This window comes from Canis aureus, chromosome 32 (assembly GCF_053574225.1).
Source record: "Canis aureus isolate CA01 chromosome 32, VMU_Caureus_v.1.0, whole genome shotgun sequence".
NCBI lineage: Eukaryota > Metazoa > Chordata > Mammalia > Carnivora > Canidae > Canis > Canis aureus.
This window is the reverse complement of record NC_135642.1, coordinates 29497932-29517849: the sequence shown is the minus strand read 5'-3', so window position 1 is coordinate 29517849 and position 19918 is coordinate 29497932. Positions and strand designations below refer to the sequence as shown.

Genomic DNA, 19918 nt, shown 5'->3' with positions numbered 1-19918 from the left:
CCACGCCCTGGGCCAAAGGCAGGCGCCAAACCGCTGCGCCACCCAGGGATCCCTGTCATTTGGGATCTTTTAAGCATTGATAGAAAGATGGATTTTGACCCGGCACATGATCAATCTGGGGGGCATTCTTGAGTTTGATTTGGATAAAAGTTCCAAAATTTAATCCTTAAAACTAATCCCTTGGACTGTATGATTGTACTGGCACAGCATCAGCAGGATTAATGTTATCCAGCTAGAAGAGATGCTCCAAGCCTGTACACTGCCCTTTTTTAATCTCATGGGAACCTTGATTTAAATTGGAAAGACAAGCTAGGACTTCCTTTTATTTTTCCTGTAGCAACTTCCTTTCTGGCTTCTGATTTCCTAGGGTAATGGTCTCTGCAAAGATTTTCTGAAGAGCCACCTGAAAAAGAAAGGCCAGGAGTTTATTTGTATTACGTTTGCATCTATTAACATATGTATAATTTGCTGTAATCTTGCTATATCTACACAGACCAACCAACTCTCCTTGGCTCATCTTTATTCCAGGAAATGCCACCTCAGGTAGCAGAGAACACTGGAAAGACCACAGTTCAGGCAATGGGGGGGGGGGGGTTGCCTCACCCCCACCATCGCACTCTGTGGTTGAGCCCTGTGGGGCGAGGTCAGCCATGGTAGGGGATGGGGGCAGGATGGTGTGTGCTGGCAGCCTTGGGCAATCCACCTAAAATCTCTGACCTTAATTTTCATCACCTATACCAACAGTGATACCCTCCAAAAACATTGGAAGGATTAAATAAAATACGTGTAAGAACATTTTGTAAACCATTAACCTGTGCTTTTTTCCAGAGACACTGTACCATAAGATGCTGTATGATTTTTTAAATCCATGTTTGTAAAACACACCTTAGAAACTCACAGTGTGCTTTGTCATGTTAAAGAATCTAAGAAGTCCTTAGAAGTGAATTCTGTGGAAATTTGTTTAGTGTGCTATTTCACAATCTATTTGGCGACAGAATCCATTTTTCATTTAATACCTAAAATCAAGATGTGCTCTGGTCAGCTCTGAATTAACGAGGTAGGTTCTCAGGGCTCTGTGATGGGCAGGTGTTCCACGTTGCTACCTCTCCGGACCTCCATCTGCCTCAGCTTTCTTCTGTGTTGGCAGGCTTCCACAAACATTAGCCAAGACTGCCAGCAGCCCAAGACTCACATGCAACAGCTTAGGAAGCCAGGAGAAGACTGCCTCTTCCCCAGTAGTTCTAGAAATGGACTAATTTTGAGTCATGTGCCCAACCTTGAAGCAATCACGGTGGGCAGGAGGAAGTCATCTCGCCAATCAGGCTCAGTGAATGTGCCTACTTCTAGAAGAGCCACTCATATCTAAGCCACATGCACTAAAAATAGAAGAGAATGATTCTTCAAAAGAGTAATATTACAAAATGTCAGTTTTGTCTTTAGTGAAGGAACTGAAGACAGGTTAAAAAAGACAAAACAAAAAAATAGGAGCACCTTTGTTCATTCTCCACCATTTCTTTTCCTAGGGCAGAGGTTCAGAAACTTTGGTATACATAAGATTCCCCTGGGAAATTTATTGAAACTATGATTTCAGGGCCTAACCAAGATTCTGATTCCATATTCTCAGGTATTACTCAGAAATCTGTATTTTCTGCAAATACCAGATGCAGGTGATCCAAGTATGGTATTCTGAGAAACATAGGAAATGGGATAAAGACACTTCTAGCAGTTCTCGATCTTTGCTAGGTATGAAAATTCCTACCAAATCAAAATGTGCAGGCGTTAGGCTGGTGAAGTCTATGTTGACATTGATCCTCAGGCATTTCTGATCTGCCATGAAGTAGTGCTTCTCAACCTTTACTGTGTATATGAATCAGCTGGGGATCTTCAGAAGACATAGATTCTGATTCAGTGGGTTTAGGGGAAGGCCTAAAATTCTGCATTTCTAACAAGGCTTAAGATGTGCTGCTGCTTGTGGACCACATCCCACACTTTAGGCAGCAAGATCCTAAAGACTGAGAACCACCTGTGTATCTGGTTTGCATTTTGAAGGCTGTGTCCTTCAGGTTACCAGCCTGCTGGGTAAGCATGAAAAGAACTTCTGTTTCTCGTAGCATTTGTTCATACTGATATTTCTCACTTTGTTCTGAGCTGTAGAGATCATCTTCAAGAGGCTCAAAGAGAACTCTGCCTAGCCCCTAAAAACAGGAATGTCCATCTACAAGCTTTCTACTTCGATGCTCCAGATCTCATTTAGACTCTGGAAAGACAAAAAAAAAAAAAAAAAAAAAAAAGCAATACAGGATTCCTTAGGGTGCTCACACTTAGGGTGACCAGTTGTCCTGGTTTGCCGGGCCTGTCCTGGTTATGGCACTGAAAGTGTGATCCTAGCAGTCATACTTTATCAAGGAAGAATAAAGAATATTATAGACCAATATGACACAAGGTAGTGAGTACAGATAGGGAACCAGCAAATTCAGCTTGAGGGTCAGGAAAATCCAGGTTAGAAGTAGCTTTAAAGGCTGATCAGGAGTTCCCTGGGCTGGGGGCTGCGGATGAAGAGGGGAGGGGCATTGAAGGTTGAGGGATAAGCATGGGCAGAAGTACAGAGATACATGCATATGATAATACGTAGAACTGTTCTGAGCCTCATCCATATTGAATACAATCTTGTCTTAATTTGACAGGGTTCAGCAATCTACACATGAATTCCTCCCACTGAGTAAACCCAGGCAAACTTTGGGGAATGAGTAAAGCCCCACCCTGGGGCTCTGCTAACCGCCTGTTTTCTGATAGCCAGTTCCTTTACTTAGCTTGGCAAATGGATTATTTTCACTTGTTCTTCAACATTTCTCAGGCGGTATTTCTCAAGCCCTGTTTTGGTTCATTCATCTGTTCAACAAATATTTATCCTGCACTTACTGTGTACCAGAACAGTTCTAAGCACTTGCAACATGTCACCCAACATCCCTGCCCTCAGAGAGCATACATTCTAGAAGAAGAAAGAGACAATAAACAGTAAGCATTTTAAAAGTAGATGATATATACTGGCAGGTCATAAGTACTATGCGGAAAAAATCCTAGAAGGTACAGGTTATCAGGAACATACCTTTTTACAGGTGTTCAGGAAAGGCTTTTCTGATTCGGTGGTATTTGAGCAGAGGCCTGGAGGAAATAAAAGAATGATGAATGCTTAAGAGCAGCACTCTGGCCCGCAGTTCAGAAGCAACGGTTTGTGGGGAAGGGTGCAAGTAGGGAGTCTGGTTATGCAGCTATTATAAATTATAATACCCCTGGCAAGAGATGACAGTGGCTCTGACAAATGTGGATGCAGTGCAGTGGTGACAGGTGGCTCTCTGGGCCCACCAGTTCCCTGCACAATCAGTGGTCTCCCAGAGTCCAGAGAACTTCTCAAAGTACCTAGTGATCTAGGCGGATCTCTCCATTCCCCCAGAGACTTCATTTTAACCATCTGCAAAATGATGCCAGACAGTAATACCTGCCTAACCAAACTCACCAGATTCTTATGAGAATGAAATGAGATCATACTTTGGAAAGCATGGATCAAAGCAGGAAGAAAAACACATAAGAATCAGAACCCACCAGCTAGATTATCTGCCAGTACAGAAAAAGAAGTGCTGTTGTCTCGTCATAGGTTCAGCTAATTCACAAAGGGGTGCTACCAAATTCAAAGGTTAAACCCCAAATCGCAGACTGAGAAGAGACATTTATGATCAGCTGCTCAAACCCCATATCTCTGAGATAAGAAAATGGAGATGCAGAGATAAAGATGGCTTTCCCAAGACAACTCAGTGAGTGGTGGAGGCACGAAAGAGTCCTAGTTTTGAGTCTCCTTCTACCAAGAGGCCCATTCAAAAGGGGTAACAAAGGTCCATATCTTGAAAGCTAATCAAAGCATAATTACCATCAAAGGACAAGAAAGAGAAGGCTCTCAGTTGGGAGGCCTAAGGCAGCTTTGCTGCTTTCAAAATAGTCCTTGCATTCAGTCCTCCGGATGACTGCTTGAAGTTCCAGATATCCCCCTTTTAGAGGAGGCTCTGAAAGATCAGCCAAGTTACCCCAACTCACACAGCCAGCAAGTGGCCAGACAAGGACTTCTGCTCATGTCTCTGGCACCTAACCTGGTACTTATTCCCTCTCATTTAATGAAGACCCTTGGAAAGAGCAGAAATTGGTTTAATTGGAGCAATAGTATCTCTGTTGTTCTAATTCTTTTCCCCAAATCCTTCAGCAGAGAATTCAGAAGAATGTTTTTATTTGTGAGTGTAGTCTAGTACTTATTAGAATTTCTGAGCTTTTACATTAGAAGTTTCAACAGGCTTACTGTGATACGTTTGAAGTGCCGAGTGTAAACATAAGCCTAAAAAAATCACCAACACAGTGCAGTGACATTTTTAGATAATGGTTGGAAGAGTTATATAAGTGGTTGCTTTACAGAGATACACGCACTGAGGTTCACATACTGCAGTTTTCTGAACTGTAAGAGCAAAGAGGGAGAGAGTGAGACTGAGCGAGTGAGAGATCAGGAAAGTACAGGAATTGGTGCAGAGAGACACACAAAGCGGCCATAGAAAAGTAGACCTAAAAGACTTGTCCTTGCTGTTCACCTGCAATATGTGACATGTCGTTTGGTTTTAACTTTAAATCGAGACATTCTTTTGAATCAGGAGGAAGATTTTAAGAGACAGAATCTTCTGCTAGAACACAAAACACAGGGTATGGAAACCGAAGTTTGAGATGTCAGTATATTCCCTGGAATCCTGGCTAAGGTCGATGTAGACTTTGAATCCACCAAATGAATACAGGTTCTTTCCATTCCCAATTTCCCTTGGTAGTAGATGTGGATGCCCAGGAGCTATTGGCTTAGCTATACCAAATCTCTTGGCGGGGATATTGGGCCCCTCAGGCTGTGACTCTGTGGGGTGAGCCCCTAAGGCACTGTGGCCCCAGACCTATGGTCCCTCTATGACCCATCGCCATGACCGTGTCATCACCACTGAGCTATCGCTCTGTTTCTGATTTGAACTCTAAGCCCAGAGGACTGCAGTCCCCTCATGAACACAGTAAACCTTCCCAAACCCCTCTCCTCTGTGACTGAGCCATCTTACTGACCCCAGCTAGTGGCTCCAGTGTGCTTCTGGTCAGTCAGGACGCTCCAGGCACCACCACACTGCCACCTTCTGGCATGTCAGAGATGTTCACAGTCAGGCTCTGGCCCCCTCCCCCTCCACTCTGTGGCTAGCCGGAGGAGGGGTATGATGCTTACCTAGGCTATTCTAGCCTGTTGGGATGTGGGTGCTGGTTACAGCCTAAAATGGGGCTGGGCCCTTTGCTCACTCATTCTTCAAGTGGACACCCTGAGGTTTCATTACGTCTCATGGCTGAATTAAGGCAATCAACAAGATTAGTAGTAATTATGATCATTGCTATTCACTCAGTGAAGGCTTTATAGTCACACTGGGTTCCAGTCCCTATTCTAACTTACTAGCTGTGTGACCTTAGAGTACTTACTTTACCTCTCTGATTCTCTTTTCTCATCTATAAAATAGAGGTCATAACACTACCTACCATATTCTGAAATTAATTGAGTGGCTACCTGTGTGAGTTACAGCTTTAAGTTTAAGATAATTCATGCAAGGTGCTTTGCAAAGTACCTAGCACACAGGCATTCAATTAATGCTACCTCTGACTATCTGTAGTGGTAGTACGTGCAATTATTAACCAACCAGTAGTAGTATGTGCCAAGTATTCTTCCAGGGGCTTTACATACATGTTATTAATTCTGAAAACTGGTAAGTAAACCATTATACCCATTTTACAGATGAAGAAGCTGAAACGTAGAGCTTCTAAGTAATGCCTCAAGGCCACGCACTTGGTACATGGGTAAATGGCTGGAATTTGAGCTCTGGTGGGTTTGACTCCAAGCCTGAGTTCTTTGGTCTTGAAGATGCTGATGGCAATGAAAGTCTTGAATGACAGCTCATTATTACAATAGAAGGGTTGGTGGTCATGTCCTTTGTGATTACCTCAGGAGTGGAACAAATAGTGAGTGTTGCAAATAGTAAATACTTCAGGAGTGCAGAGAAAGAAACAATTATTGAGGCAGGCTTATTAACAAAAAGATTTAAGAATTTTTCACTGTTTTTTTTAAACCTCTTTTTCCAGCTTATCAAAGCAATGCATGTACATTATGTGAAAATTCAAAGACTTCTCTTACTCTCCTACTTTTTTCTTAATTTGTTTCTATAACTGCATATATACCCTCTGGCCTAGCACTGTTGCTTTTGACTTTATTTTTTCAAAATAAAACACCAATATGTGAGGATATATACACAAGTACATTTTTTGTAACATTGCTTACAGAGGCCAAACAAATGAGAAACAAGACAAATGTCTTTATTCCTGTCTGTAAGGGGATACTAAATAAACTGTGACTCATTAATTCTAGAGACCATGATGTGGCTATTACAAAGGCTGAATTAGATTTCTCTACAATGACCTGAATGAAACTGTCTGAGAATCTTAGCAGCTTACGGATTCATGAGCCAAACCTACTTCAACACAAGATAAAGTAAAACAGGGAAAGTGAGAGTTTATGTTTGCATGTGATCCGGAGAAGACATATGCACAAGCACTAGGGATATATAACTCATTAGTGTCTCGTGTGACATGAGTATAAGGGTTTGTGTAGTCTGTGAACTCAGTATGACCTAGCAGAATGGGGACAAGGAAGCTAGTCGGTATGTTTGGCAGATTTAGAGTATTTAGAAGAGGGGAGGACATAATACTGTTCTTCTCTGGGCTGACCACATCTAAAGAATCATGTTTAGTTTAAAACACATGTGTTCATCAGAATAGGTTGAAATCAAGTCATTGGAGAAATAGCTGAAGGAACTGTAGTTTTTTATTCTGAAGAAGAGCAGACTCAAAGGGTGTACTATGCTTACATGAAATATTAGATTTTCTCTCTGGAGCCTCAAAGCTAAAATAGAATCCATGGGTGGAAGCCAGCAGGAGCCAAGGTTTAGCCCAATATGAGCAAGAGACATTTTCAACCATCAGAGCTGGTCAAAACTAGTAAAATGGCTTGTCCTGGAGGTTCCAGGCACCTATCCTGTCTCTGTTGGTGTTGAAGAGACCTGGTAGGAATAGTGAGAAAGGAGCCAGGTACCTGATGGGAGCAATGTGGTACCTAAACCCATCTCCCAACCCATCCACAACCTTAATCAGAGAATATTCAAGTTAGGCATTTGATCCCGAGATCTGATTTTCCATCATGAGAGATTGGGAGAGGCAATGTGTAACCATGTCTATGAACCCCAGCAGGTATAAATCCTGCCTCCGCCATGTCTGCTGTGTGACTCAGGCAAATTACTAACCTCTCCAAATCGGTTTGCTTATCTGTAAAATAGGAAGAGTACTGGCTCCTTCCTCAAAGAGCTGTTATATAAGGACTGATTGAGATAATAATTCATATATAATGTGTTTAACAGTGGTAGGACATAGTGAATTCTCAATAGGTATTTTAAAGTTAAATTCTGTATGTTATTATCTTTCTTATTATATAGGTTCGTGTTTAACAGAGTATAGTGAGGCTGCTTTTAAATTGATCTTGGAAAGAACCATAGATTTCTCCAAATTAAAATATCTTCTTAAGATTTCTGATGTTTATAAATGCAGGTTTATCTGGTTCATTTAGTGTATTTGGTTGCTTTCCAGGTAGCTGTATGCCAGCAACAGAACACTGAATCTGCAGTCATTGGATCCAAGTTTGAGGGGTCTGGCTGTCACGTCTTAGGCAGGTAACTCTAAAATTTGTTTCCTCCTTTATAGGGTAAGGATGGGCACTCATAGATTTGTGGAAGAGTAAGTGGTATAACATGTAGAAGTGCTTTTCAAATTATAAAATATGAGGCAATTGGGAATTATTTTTATGGTTATGAGGTGCAAAATGGGAAAGGGGACTGATTCCTCTGGCCCTGAACAACTAAGACTGCCATAGGCAGAAGAAGCATCCTGAGAATTTAATCCTAAACTTTTAGGGGTATAGGGAGTACATTTGCAAAATAAAAGGAGATGCCATGTCCTATAAAAGTAGGCATTGTCAACTTTCCAGAAAATCTTATGGAACCTTAATTTATATCTCCAGGTGGGATAAGGAGAAAAGAAACTTGCGTATAATGAAGCACTTACCCATATTTACTTGGTTATTTACTTACTTACTCAGTTACAAGGGATTGAACCTTTTCAATTGCTGATTATGAAAGCAGAGAGGCAGGCGTGCACCTGAAGGGGCGCTGGGTCTAAGCAGAGTAAGTGGAGGTTTAGGGATTCAAAGATCTTTTTGCACTGGATGGGATCTTGAGACAGTTTTACCACAAGAGAGGATCTGGTAAAGATGCAAATTGACTCACCAGGAACTATAGTGCTGAAGCAGCAGCACTGGCATTGTTCTCCTAAGGTTTGTACTTTGGTGTTTCTGGTTTGATTTCTAAGTAGATTCTGAGGGAAAATAAGATAAGGGAGACAAAGAAGGGAAAAGTAGAGAAAATACCCTTTAAGAAGATACTGTTTCTATCACTCACCCCTCATGATAAGAAAATCTAATACATTCAGGAATGTGTGTGAGATGCTTGAGTTTTAATGGAAGATAAAGCTTTTTTTCCCAGGGAAATAAAATATCAAAATCTCTACTATTTGGACTCTATTCTAAGGGAAAAAATAGTAAAAGTTTAAAAAGGTTTCATGCTCCAAAATTTTTTATTATAGTACCATTCCTAACAGTGAAGAATTAGAACAACCCAACTGTTCAACCAATGACAGGATATTTAAGTAAACTATGATAGTCCATACATCATACAATCATTACAATGGTATTACCAAAATTATAAAATAAAAGGAGCAAATACTTCTGTTATAGTGAGTAAAGGAAGGAGGACAGCACTGGGTGGACAGGATTGATCAGAGAGAGGATGCAGAGTAGGAATCTTTGTGGGGGGGGCGGCGGAGATAGAAGTAGGTTATATATAAATGATTTAAATCAGTAAATTTCATAAAAGGTGTGAATTTCAACAAGGCTTTACAGGGAGACAGACAAATCAAGGAGAGGTGAACCAAGCTGAAATAATACCACATGTAAATGTGTTGAAGGAGGAAGGATGTCAACATTATAGGCTGCATTATAGCCTTTTGGGTTCAGGCAATTCTCAACATCATGACAGACAATTTTATAACTGTGAACAAAAAATTATACACATGTGCCAACTGACTTGGGATACTTAGTGGTTCTTTTAATTAAAATTCAGACAGGAATTTTATATTTGTTACCAAATAACCATTGATAAAGCCAATGAATAGTTCATTCTGAATTTATCCTATCCTGTAGGAAATTGCCATTTGTAACTGAGCAATCACTTTCCTCCCCACCTTTTCCCATCCCTATTTCTACTCTCATCTATTCTCATCTTAGCATGGACTTTCCACCTATTAATTTAAAAAAAAGAAAAAGAACAGGAAAAAAAAAAAAAGCTTTGTTCACTAAATACTCCATTATTGTGAAAAGTGTATTGAAGGTTTATAAATATTATCATGGAATAGCTGTTTGTCACATAAATTCAATGTGATTCAACGAATAATCTGAGGAGTGCCAACATGTGCCTTGTAGTGTACTAGGAACTGGAGGTACAAAGATCATGCACAGTCCTTCTCCGGTAGGAGAAGTGCAAACAGGTTATCTGTAGTATGGTGTGCAAAGTATAACAGAAGTGTGGGCACATAGAGAAGTGACAAGAGAGAAGGAGCTACGAGGGAAGCCTTTGTGGAAGAAGTAAGTGTTTAGCTAGGTTTTGAGGTATGAATAAGAGTTTGATAGGTGGTCAAGTAGAAACAGAAAGTCATTAAAGCAAAGCAAACAGCACTTACAAAGGCATAGAGGTAGGAAATTGCATGCATCTGCCATTTAGTGATAATGAAGTGTATTGAGCAGGTGGAAAGGGTACAAATGAGAATGGATAGGTTTTTAGGGGTTACACTGTTAGAGCATGGTTTCAAAATGTTTATTTATTTATACTCACTATATACCAGACACTGTTGTTTCTCAAATATAAACTCTTTTTTTTTAAAGATTGATTGATTGATAGATTGACTTTAGAGAGACAGAGAGCCTACACAAGTGAGGGGAGGGGCAAAAGGAGAGGGAGAGAGCAGACTCCCAGCTGAGCACAGAGCCCAGTATGGGACTCCATCCCTGGGATCATGACCTGAGCCAAAATCAAGAATCAGATGTTCAACAGACTGAGCCACCCCGGTGCCCCCAAATAAAAACTCTTTAATCTTCATAACAATTTAGGCCAACTGTTGGACTGCAGAAATGGACCTCTAAGATCAAGGGATGATTGATCAAGGCGGGGGGGGGGGGAAGCCCATGGTAAATGTCATATTACAGAACCAGACTCAAGAACTTTAAAATTCATATATAAACCTCCTTCAGCAATGAGACTTCATGCCCCATAAGGAAATTTTTGGCTTAATTCTGGGATAAGGAAAAGGGATCGTATGAACAGTTACTGTGCACCTGAGCTTTTTCATACATACATTACTTAACCATCAACATCATCCTGAGGGGTACCTGGTGCTCTCCTCATGTTACACTCAAGGCTTGGAAAGGCCAGCCAAGTTAGCCAGATCACCTGGCTAGTAAAGGGAAGGAGCTAGGATTTATCTAACTCAGAATCTGAGGTTTCTCCATTCCATGCCTTCCTGGAAAAGGACCAGAGAGAGCCAGACACCAGAAATTTTTCTCCAGCTACTATACCTGGTATGGCTACAGGTAAACATCTGTGTGGTCCTTTCTTGGACATTTATTATAGAAGCATGAAAAAAAGTGGGAGAAAAGGCTTTATCCTTCAGGCACTTGGTTTTTAAGACAGGTATCTGATGATGCTCATTAAATATTTTCTGAGACAGTGTGCTCCTTTTTTTTCTGGAATTCCATCACAAAATGGACCTTTAGGTAGGGAGACTTTTTTTAACATAGACTACCTCTTCCCTCTTCCCACAACCAACTGAGTCTTGATAGACATGAGACAAATTATTCCAAATAATGATAAAATCTGACAATCTTGCTTGGAAGAAATAACAATGATAATGATCACTGGCATTTTGTGCAGTCTTTCATGAGCCTGGCACAGTGCTAAGCACTTGTATGTGTGACTAATTCTCCCAAAAACATGTCAAGGGGACATGATCATCCCCATTCAGAAAAGAAAACAATGATTTGGCTAGGTGAGGTTATAAAGCTATTCGCTAAGGCCTACGGAGATTAGAATCTAGGGGTGTCTGGCTTCCAAGTCCTAACCTTTTCTGGCATTCTGGCTCCTTCCCTGTAAGGAGATGATAAGGTCCTTCTGGTCAGCTGGTCTCTTTAATGCTGGATGGTTTCTTCAACCTACCACACCTGGGAGATAGGTACATTATGGGCTTAGCAATGAAAGGAGAAAGAGGCAGGACTCTGCAGGTTCTTCCCCAACAAGTACCCCAGAGTTTTGCCAGCAAGCCTAGTCACTTCTGTGATCTTCACCCAGTTTGGAGGACTTTCTGCCACTCAAGTAGGGTTTCTTACATAGAAGGCTTTCCTCAAATGAAGGAGCCAAAAAGCAGGACCAGGGACCCAGGACTTGCTGTGACATCTTTACGCTGACCCGCGCCAGTAAACTATTTCATGGTGAGTGGTCTTTTCAAATTGCCTTCAGGTGTTGGTTTAAGAGAGCAGATTAAAAAAAAAGTTAAAAAGATTTTTAAGATTTAGTAAAAGGGAGCGATTGATACACATCAGGCCCAGTAATAATGCCCTACAAACCTGTCAGTTTGTAGTAAAGTGACAAGAGTAGCTGAGGGGAATCCTTGCCCCATGGTTTATGGTCATAGACTTGTTTCACTTTGATGAATCAACTAGTTTGAATTATTAGAAAAATGAAATGAAATGTTTGCCCTGGCTCAGAATTTCCAAATGCCCCTGCAGGATATAAAGGTCCCTTTTCTGTGTCTATTTAATTTTATAATATGCATAATGGTCTCCATGAAGCATCTTGTCCGGAATCTATCAGAGCTTGAAACAAATGCCATGATCTGTTTTAATCTAATGATTAATGTTATCCATTTAAATATTGTAAATCTTTTCTCATCCTTGCTAAACTTGCCCACGGATGGGGACTTCTTTGTTGTTAATGCAGACACCTAAATACCATTTAGAAAATGGAAGGAAAAAAATAAGCATGTCTTCAATAAATATTGCAGCCCATTAGGCTTCATCATAGCAATTTCTCTGGTTTTGTAATGTTTGTTTACTGGGTTTTGTAGGGAAACTGCTGCCATTTCTGACATCCAGGATCAGCAAACCTCCATCCTCGTGTTCTCCTGCGATGGAAAGTTGTACATATGGGAAATATCTTCTTCCTTAGCAGACCCCATCTCAGTTATGAATTAGACATTCAAACATCCAGACCCAAACATGTAAATCTGTTTGTGCACACTCAAAGAAAGCACTCATACATTTCCTAAAAACCCACACATTAATATTGCTTACTTTTCAGCGGGGGTAAATGGGGGTCTCAGAGACCTCCTCAGAACAGGCTGGAGTTAAATAATATTGCATGTTTTTCATTTTACTGTGATGAATGCAAAGCTATTAAATAACCTTTTAAAGAGTTGGTGTAATTATCTGTAAACAGTAATGTTACGAAAAAAAAGGTCAAGTTGTCCTGCCATTAGATGTTTATGGATATAAACTGGATTTATGTTTCCATAAAACAGGCACCGACTAACTAGATTAATTCTCCACAAACTAAACCAACTGTAGTAATATTTAGACACAATAAAATGATACCAATTAAAACAATTTTATTTTTTGTGTCATATTGATTAATGGCGCACTAAAATTAACCAGAGACCTTAAACTCCGAATGGTTGGCAAAAGGCGTCCACATCTCAATATTATTACCAACAAGAAGAGCAGTTAAGTGAGATGGCTGTGCAATAGTATGAATATTTAATTAATAATTAGTCATGTAATTTCTCCTCAGGAATTATTATCCCTCAAACTGGTTTGTGAATTTAATTATTAGCAGCCTTTTTGTTTCCATGTCCCCTCATTACTGTCAGGATTGATGTAACATAAACTTCATTAAAAATTAAAGCAAGAGTCTTAATTACAAGGCTACCCTGACTGAAGTTAGAATTAGCCAAGTCAGTGATGTGCAAATGAGTGCATTATTTAAGAAACATGCTGGAAGTAGTTATGCTAATGTAGAAGGTTCGCAGTAGCAGACCTTTTCACTTGCAGCTGCATATTCATTAAATGCACTATGCAAATTTAATGTAGCAGTCTTAGTAATGCGTTGTTAATTTATTCAGATTTATTGAGTACGACTTGTAAAAAAAAAGTACAAATTTAATTACTCTATCTAGTAGGGATGATATTAGGAGATAGCAGAGGTTTAAAATGTGTTGATCTGGATTACTGCAGTTTGATGGAAGACGTGGTATCAAAGGACACAATTTTGATAACTGGGCTTGAAAGAATATTTGATTTACTTATGGAATGATCTAAGAAATCACTAAAATTGCACATGTTCCTTCCCAATAGGAAAGTAAAAAAGTCTCGGTTGTATTAACTTAAGAGCTAAAGCAGTGCTGAGTCCACAGCCTAATGGTCGTAATGACTCTACAGAGACCAGTAAAGGTTATGGATTGGGATCCGGGTGAAGCAAACTGTCTTTGTGGGAAGTTCATTGGTGGCGGGGCCGGGCCTCCGCTGCGCGCTGCCGCCTGGCGGCTGGAACCGCGGGGACGCCGGCGCCCGCCCGGGGCTGGCTCGGGGCTGGCTCGGGGCTGGGCGGCTGCTTGCGCCCGACCTTGACCTTCCAGGGAGGCCAGGCGCGGGACGCAGCGGAGAAGCTGTGTTCTTTGAAAAAGGCACGCAAACCAACCCCCAACCCCTTCCCCCCCCCCGCCCCCTCCCCCAGATACCCCGGCGTGCACACTTACTGAACTTGACACAGGTGCGCTCGGTTAATTCTCCCGAAACCCTGTATGTAGGCTTTTTCATCCCATTTTACAGATGAGGAAGCCGAGGCTAAGGTTGGAAGAGTAACTTGTGCAGGTGGCAGCGCTGCGATTCAACTCCAGGCCGAGGCTGGTGTTCCTGCCCAACCTGGTCCACGGCTGTCTCCATCCTGGCTTCTCCCTCTGCCGCCTCCCTCCTCCCCGCCCTCCCTGCCCTCCTGCCTCTTTTTCTCGCCTCCCTCCGTCCTCTCTTCTTTCCCCTTCCTCCCTCCTTTTCCGCCTTTTCACCTGTCCCTTCCTATCATTTCCCTTCACTCCCTGACTCACGCGTATATGGACACATGGGTTTGTACATAAAATTAAAACCCTGAAAATGGCAGACCTTTTCCTCTTAAACAAGTGCTACAAACAGGTTAAATTGGAATAAAACTGTTTAAAGTTCAACAAAGCAACCGTGACAACCCCATTACGAATGTGCTGGGGGAGCGAAACGTAGCATCCTCTCCTCCACTAGCAGCTTGGTTGGCTCAGAACTCCTCACTCCTCTTTTAAATTGTTTAAGTTTCTTGGCCTTTATTATCACACAAATGAGTCCAGTGTATTTTTAATACTCTTCATATTTTATCTTGCTTTTGGGGGTTACTGCCTCCAATTGGTAAATCTTTGGCAGAAAAATCAATACACACTTTACTGAGCTCCAGGAATGAACAGGACAAATTACTACTAACCGTGGTGACTGCCTGGTTCTCAGCACCCATCTTTGGAGGCATTCCCAGCCCTCTGATGTATTCAAACAGGCTGACCTGTACATATTGATCTTCTGACAAGGGAGAAAGCTAAGCACCTCGCCTTAAGGGAAGCATTTAAATTGATCACAGGCTGAAACTTGGTGCCTACATAAAGATCTTCCTGAAGAATTAATAAGGATGAAAAAAAAATTAGGTGGCAAAGCAGATGTTCTGGGTCTCCTGTGTGAATCTTTTCATCTTATGTCCCACATTCAAAGGCAAATCAATCAGATCCCAGCCACCCCCTTCCTGGCTGCTGTCCATTTCTCCATTTAATGCATGCCATTCTGCCTTGGATCACACTTAACTGTGTGACAGCGTGTGTGAACGCTTGTGCACCACTGGATTGCAAACTTCTGGAAATCAGAACTTTGTTCATCTTTGGTTAGTGGCAGTCATGTGCTGGTAAATGCTTAAAAACAGGCTCCCTAAAAAAATTAATAAGCCTTCTTTTGTATGATTTGCTGATTTCCTTGGCAAATGCTTCCACCATGTTGATTTCAAGCTACCAACGTGATGTCACTAAATGCAGAGTCAGGAAAGGAGAAGTAGGTGCACACCATTATATAGTATGTTCACCTATCACACAGATACGATATAAATAACCTCAAGACTTATAGATAGCAGTAAAATGTCTTTAAATAAATAGGGAGTGATGCGTTTTGCATGTTTATTACCTTTGCTTTTAATATAGTTTACCTAAGTTTACATTTATATATTTTTTAATAATGTCTAACAATCAGCTCACAAAATTCCCCGAAATTCAGCAGCCATCTCCAGCTAACCAGCAGGTAATGGGGAAAAAAAGATTTGCTGTTAAAAACTTCACCACAACCAGAGCGCCTGGGTGACTTAGTCTGTTAAGCATCCCAATCTTGATTTTGGCTCAGGGCATGATCTCAGGGTCATCGGCGGGGGGGGGGGGGGGGGGGGGGGGGTTCTGCTTGGGATTCTCTCCCCCTCTGGCTCTCCCCACTGCTCGCATGCACATTTTCTCTCCTCTCAAATAAATAAATAACTTTTTTAAATGTCCACCACAACCAATAATATAAAAACGACTGGATATGTTTCTCCTATTAAAGTAGTGCTTTATTATTTCTATTAGAGAAGGCCCAAACACAAATATAAGAATTTGAATTGGCTAGTGCTAAAAGAACATCTGTAATTTCATAGGATCTACTCGGATTTTTGTTGTAAAAGAATGGCATCTTGAAGCAGGTAGAAAAGTTCTTTAAGTGATGGCAGAGGTGTGGATACATCTGTTGCCTGGACATATGGCACAAGAGAGAGAAGGGACTCAATGATGTATTATTCAATATTTAGCCAAAATATGTGTGTTTCTGGCAGATGCTAGGGATACAAAGATAAATGTGACTGGAAGTCTTCTGGTCTGGGGATTGAGGGTAGTTTCCCTGCAGAAGGGACAGTTAGGAAGTCTAGACAATAGGAGGAGTTGGGTGGGGACAAAGTGTGGTCCGAAACCTGATAAGAATTTGGTCTGTTCACCGAATGGCTAAGAAGCCTAGTAGTTGGCAAGTGGGAGAGGGGTGTGAAATGGAGCTTGTGGGTTTGGCCAGGACTCAAGTGGCCCTGTCCTTTGTGGGCTGTGTTGAGGATTTGAGAAAGAACTGGAAAGAATTTTCTAAGCAGTCTCAGGTTATCTCTTGTCACACTCACCACCCACTCTTTGTGACCCTTGCTTATTTGTCTGTGTTACCTGTAAGACAGTAAACTCCTGAAGGGCAGGACCAGGTACCCAGAGGGCTAGCACAAGGTCTGATCCATTGCAGGGACTGAATAAAAAAATTTATGGAAGTGAATGAATGGATAAGTCCCTACCCTCACCCCACTTACAGGTCTAGGTCTGGGGTTAGGCTTGAACTGACTTAGAGGTGGTGCTTCTGACCAAGCCAGACCTGAGAGCTGCTAGAGAGGCTCAGGGCTTCCCCACTCTTGAGGTTAACAGGACAGTCACAAGTGAACACTCCTTCCCAGCTCTCTGCTTTCTGGGACCTGTAGGAGCTCTTTAAAGTCAATGGACTTGACCCGAGTCCTCATAGGAGCTATGGTCACTGTGACAGGCTCAGATAGGACCTGGAGCTGCAGAGGTGAGCCCTGCGCCCCAGGGAGAAGTGAGAGCCCATGCAGCTTGGAGTTTGGGTGCACTCTTCACTGCTTTATCTGCTCCTAAAGGAGTGTATGGTATGATTTTAGGGGTACCTAAATCTTCCTGATCCCTTCCCGACCAGTTGGTTCTTGTACCTACTGCCAAAGGCTGAAATTGCCCCTCTGAAAATTGGAGATACTGAATTATCTGGAATGTAAGTTCCTAGACTACTAGAAATAATAATAAAAGACACCCCGCAATTATTGATCCCTGCCTCTGTGACAGGCACTGTGCTAGGTACTTTATATGCTTTATCTCATTTATTCCTTGGAACAATGCTATGAAGTAGATACCATTATTATTTCCATTTTACAGAGAAGAACACTGAGGTATCAAAAGGTTAAATAACTTAGAATGTATAGTTGGTAAGTAACAGAGCAGTGACCAAATCAAGTGTTTTTTGTATAAAGCCCATATATTCCAAGCCAGGTCTCTCTGACATTGTGCTGCCATTTAATGTGCCATTTGGGGGCTGAAGGAGGTAGCAAAAGGTCATTTTTATCCAGAATTCCCAAATTTCCCTGAGGGAACAGAATCATATGGGGGTACTTGTTAATGGTGCTTTCTAGGCTGGTTCCATAGGGTTTAGAAATGCTTGAGTATGAGCTGGAGTTCCAGAGTTTGTACTTGTGATTGTGTTTGAGGAAGTATGGGAAATGAGGAGTGACCCATAGGTCTTTTCCTCAGGACTGAATTATACAAAGATGTTGGCCCCGACACCTGTTCTCTCCACAAGGGAAGAACTGGATTAATCTACCCAGAATATGAATTCAGAAACTAATTCAGGAAATCAGTTTGTCAAAGTCACATGTGCAGTCAGAGGGAAGATGGGATGGTGAAGACCATCAGGAGAGAGAGTGTTGGAAAGCTCTGTAGCAGTAGTATCTGGGGACAGATTGCCCGCAAAAGAGCTGAGGCGTTGATCTTGGGCCAGTTCTTCAACTTTGCTGAGCCTTAGTTTGAATAATGTTGAGAATAATATCACAATGATAAGTATCACGATTCAGTGGGGACTGCTGGCCTCACATTGCCCAGGTTCATGCCTTAGCTCTGCCGTTTATTCTCTGTGTGCCTTTGGATAAGCTTTTTAACTTCTCTGTCCCTCAGTTTCCTCTGTGTGAATAGGGAGTAAGAATAGGACCCTACTCAGAGGGTTGTTGTAAAGGCTTATTGTAAAATACTTAGCACAGTGCTAGGTGAGTAGTGAGTGTTCTAATACACGTGGCTAGATGGCTGTCAGACTGCTTGGTGCATGGGAGGTGCCATGAGTGTGATTTTTCCCTTCAGCTGAAGACACTGGAACTGAAAGCCAGGCTCCACACATCATCCTTCTACCCACTGACTCCAGTCAAAAGTGAAAAGTGCACATTGGCTTTTCGGTAATGATTTAAAAAAACAAAGCAGAGGCCACCCGGAGGTAGTTGTTTCAACTCTTGACTCATTTTGCTCTTGAGGCTGAAGTGGAGAGGAAGCTGGTCAAAGAGCATGCTTGGTTGTTGTCACTGATGAACAAGTCATTTGTCTGCTCTGAACTTAGCCTCCCTCATTTATAAAAGGTTTATTCTAGCTTTGAAATCCTATGAGTCAATGAAAAATACTCCTTGAACCTAACCTTCAAATGTCGGTTGCCTTACTGGAAATTCGGGGCCTGGGGAGAAATCACCAGGGAGGTTGGATCATTATGACTTTCTTCTCACAAGTAACCTTCTTATTTAAGACCCCTCACTCATACAGATTTTCAAATGTGCGTGGCTTTGCTTAGCTTGTCCCCTGAAATGATGGTCTTAATCATAAATTCTAATTGGAACAGGATCTACCTCAATTTATTCCTAATGCCTCAGAAAAGCAGAACTGTTTCTAGGAATAAATTGAGATGGATCCTGTTCCAATTAACAGTTTGACTCAGTTAAAGGGTTGTTAACCCACTGCTGTCCTCTGATAACCATCCAATTTATGATTGGCCAGTTGCTGGCCTCACTGGAACTAGTAAGGAGATGAAAGCTGCCTAAACATGCTCACCACTTTACGTGGTGTGGACTTGGTTCTCTTCTCTCCACCCTACTCCTCCTTAGTGACTTAAAGGGCACTCTCAATGAGCTCACTTTGAGCTGTGATTGGATTGGGCTGCTTTCTCTAAACTGTAATTATGTTCTTCTCATCTTATTCAGATGGATTCTATATCAGTCAGGGTTTTTCCAGACAAATAGAACCAATAGGATGCATATATATATAGAGAGAGATTTATTTAAGGACTTGGCTCAGGCAGCTGTTGGGGCTGGCAAGTCTGAGAAGCGTAGGGTAGGCCAGCTTAAAATCTGGTCAGTAGAATTCCTTCTTCTCCAGGAAACCTCAATTTTTTGCTCCTAAGGTCTTCACTTGATTGGATGAGGCCCACCCACATTATGGAGGGTAATTTCTTCTACTTAAAGCCAATTGGTCATAAATGTTTGTGACAATTATAGAATACCTCCACAGCAACATCTAGACTAGCATTTGACCAATTAGGCGCTGTAGCCTAGCCAAACCCAACACATAAAATTAATCATCATAGCTTCCATGGATCATATTCCCAAATCCAGAAAGAGTTTGCCTAAACTGGAGACTAGGCATAAAGAAAGGCAGCAGCCTTAGGATACTGTTACTCTGAGGTCATCTAGTGCCACACAGAGGGCTCAGTGTTGCCCCTTCTCACACCACACCCTTTACCTTATGTCTTCGGGTATGTTTTTTCCAAGGCAGGAATCAAGATGTCTTGTTAGGCAAAGGCAGGGCTGTTTCTCTTCAATGGTTCATTTATGTCAGGTTCATAGCAGTTCCTAAGCCTGCGCAAAAAAGGGAGAGTAGACATTAGCTGCAGATTTCTGTAAACAAGTAGGTAAATATG

At 41.7% G+C, this 19918-nt stretch overlaps 2 long non-coding RNA genes across 3 annotated transcripts in view; one reads left to right on the top strand and one right to left on the bottom strand.

The window, feature by feature from the left end:
• Positions 1-19918, top strand: part of LOC144303314 (uncharacterized) — a 395489-nt gene that overhangs the window by 289766 nt on the left and 85805 nt on the right. For both annotated transcript variants that reach the window (XR_013370380.1, XR_013370379.1), the window contains exon 6: positions 7738-7820. This is a non-coding gene — a long non-coding RNA (uncharacterized LOC144303314). The remainder of the gene's footprint in view (positions 1-7737; positions 7821-19918) is intronic.
• On the bottom strand, positions 111-19858 carry LOC144303316 (uncharacterized). Its single transcript, XR_013370388.1, has 3 exons — positions 19741-19858; positions 3107-3162; positions 111-403 (listed from the first exon to the last, which is right to left on the bottom strand). It is a non-coding gene; the product is annotated as an uncharacterized LOC144303316 (long non-coding RNA).